At 45.2% G+C, this 2,474-nt stretch overlaps 1 protein-coding gene across 1 annotated transcript in view; it reads left to right on the top strand.

The window, feature by feature from the left end:
* Positions 1 to 679: 679 nt before the first annotated feature.
* LOC101864704 (protocadherin-1) overlaps positions 680 to 2,474 on the top strand; it is a gene marked incomplete in the record, with an annotated part of 62,267 nt that continues 60,472 nt past the window's right edge. Inside the window, 1 exon segment of the mRNA XM_013086355.2 lies at positions 680 to 1,717.

Below are 2,474 nucleotides of genomic sequence, written 5' to 3'. Positions count from 1 at the left end.
AGAGAGAGAGAGAGAGAGAGAGAGAGAGAGAAGGCGGGGGGTGATAGGGGTGATGAGGGTAGAACGTTTTAAAAAAGAAATGTTTAAAGAGAACAAGAATAGAGAGATAGATAAACACACAAGAGAAATTGGTGAATCTCGCTAAAAGGCGAGGTCAAGAGAAGAAAAAAACCCCACCAACAACAACAAACAAATGGATAATCAGAAGAAAACAAAATCAGCTTCAAGAAGATTCCGATAACAACAAGAAAAATAACAGCAGCAACTATAAACAAAATAACAGCGGAATAATGGCAATGAGGGCAACAAGCGAAAGTGTCATTAGATTAATAACAAATTGTGGAGAAGTATAAAAAAGAGGGTGTGTTTGTATGAATAGAGGAGCAGCCTGGCGTGGGGGGTGGGGGGTGGAGGGAGGTCGAAGTCCGTCCGTCCGTCGTATTATTCAACTCTCCGTTAGTGTGTGTGTTGTAGCCTAGTAGTTGTAGCAGTAGTAGCAGCAGAGGTGGCCCCCTTCTTTCTATCCCTCACATTATTTGCAAAGGAATAACAACAGCACCCCAACAACCCCCATCTGATCTCCCCTCCCCCATCAACCTCAGCCCCCCGATCAACCAACCCAGCCACCCAACACCAGCAAGCGTCAAGCGAAGGAGGGAAGGCCCCGTTTGTAGAGAACAGAAGTCCTCTAGTGGCGTCGTCGAGCGGAGTGCGGAGAGCGGAGCGGCCGCGCTTTGTGCGTTTTCGTTGCTCGGTAGCGGCGTTGTGATGTAGAAGAAGGCAGGAGCCGAGAGCCGAGAACGCCGCTGAGCTGACTGCGTCGTTGTACAGGTGGTTCGCTCGGCCCTATTCGACGGCCACCACCACCACCGATTTCTCCGCCAAGGTGGGGGAAAAGAGTGAGAGAGCGAGAGAGCGAGAGAGAGAGAGAGAGATAGAAAGAGAGAGAGAGAGAGAGAGAGAGAGAGAGAGATTCGGCGGAGTTGTAGTAGTAGCCAAGTTGTAGTGGTGGCAACTGGCAACAACGGTCGGAGGAGTATCGTAAGGGGCCGATTCGATAGAGAAGAAGAACAAGCGCTTTGCTTGCGGGACGGATAGGATACAGCGCGGACGGAGAGGGAGGGAGGAAAGGATGAGTGAGGGTGGAGGTAGAGAGGTAGAGAGAAGCCTGCTACGCTAAGTGTTTCCACGGACGCGTCGATAAGGTCGCCCCCGTCCGCACCCAAGTTTTTCCAGTGATGGCACTCTGATACGACAACGGTTGTGTGTGAGAAATATGGACTCATCTGCACGTAGAGATTGACACATTATTTGACATCTCTGCTCTTCTCGGGAATTGGTACCCTTTTTTCGACATACCCCTTCGGATAACTGAAGACTCCCCACTACCTCTCACTCCGTTGTTTTTCTCTTCACTTTTTATGGATTTTATATTTTGTTTGGTGTTTTTGTAAAACTGAGTGCCTCTGAACGGTCAACTACTTGTGGATTCTTCTTATACGTGTAGTAGTGTGAACGGATCTTTCGACGACGTGGAATTTCTGTGGTCAGGTTCTAGATCTAGATCTAGAATCTAGATCTACCATAACCTGTGGAGTGAACATCAAAGAGGTCCTAACTGACTTTGTATGTTCATAATTCTATGGAGAATTTACCCGATATAGATCTAGAAGTACATGCGAAATGGATACCACGTGATGCCATGAACGACTGAAAGGTAGTGTTTCAAGATAATAATATCGGAAATATTTTGTTGCTATTTTGTTTAGAAGACAGATTATTTTATGTTGACTTCTGTTTTTTTTGTTTTTTGTTTTGTTGTTGTTAGTTTTTTGGTTATCTTTTTGGGTTTTTTAGAATAAGTGTTCATCCGGCGAAGGGGCTGTTGGGGGTGAGGACGGACGGAAGAGGGGCTTACTTTTTTACTTTAAAAAAGAAATGAGTTTTAATGTTCCTGTCAAATTAGTTATTCTACGTCTTTCCCAAGTAGGTGGAGATCTAGATCTAGATCTAGTTTATCTATTTATTTCCTCCTTTTTTTTGGGGGGGGGGGGAACTTTTTGGCAGTTTTGTTCTTCAATAATGACCCTGCCATTATTTTTTATACCTTTTTATCTAAAATACATATAGATCTAATTATTTTCTCCAATGTTACTTATGAGCTGCCCTCAGTTCTTATACAAATCTGTTTGCGAAAGTTAGAGCAAAACTATTTTAAAAGGACTGGGTCTGCTTCGTCGTCACGCTAGAAACTCAATGACGTAGCAAATATGGCTCCAAAAAAGAACACTGCAGCGACCGAAGACTCCGCAGAGCGCACGGTGTGCTCGTTAAAAACGGTTATTTTCAACAGACTTCCGGAGCCACGCCATGTGCGTCAGCAAAATTCAAAGGTGTCTGTAACAGTCTTAGTTATCACCCCCCTACCCTCCCCCTCCCAACCCCAATACACACCCACACCTTTTTTTCCCCTC

Source organism: Aplysia californica, unplaced genomic scaffold, assembly GCF_000002075.1.
Source record: "Aplysia californica isolate F4 #8 unplaced genomic scaffold, AplCal3.0 scaffold00458, whole genome shotgun sequence".
Taxonomy (NCBI): Eukaryota; Metazoa; Mollusca; class Gastropoda; order Aplysiida; family Aplysiidae; genus Aplysia; species Aplysia californica.
Note: the sequence above shows the minus strand (reverse complement) of the source record. Positions and strands in the feature narration are given on the sequence as shown.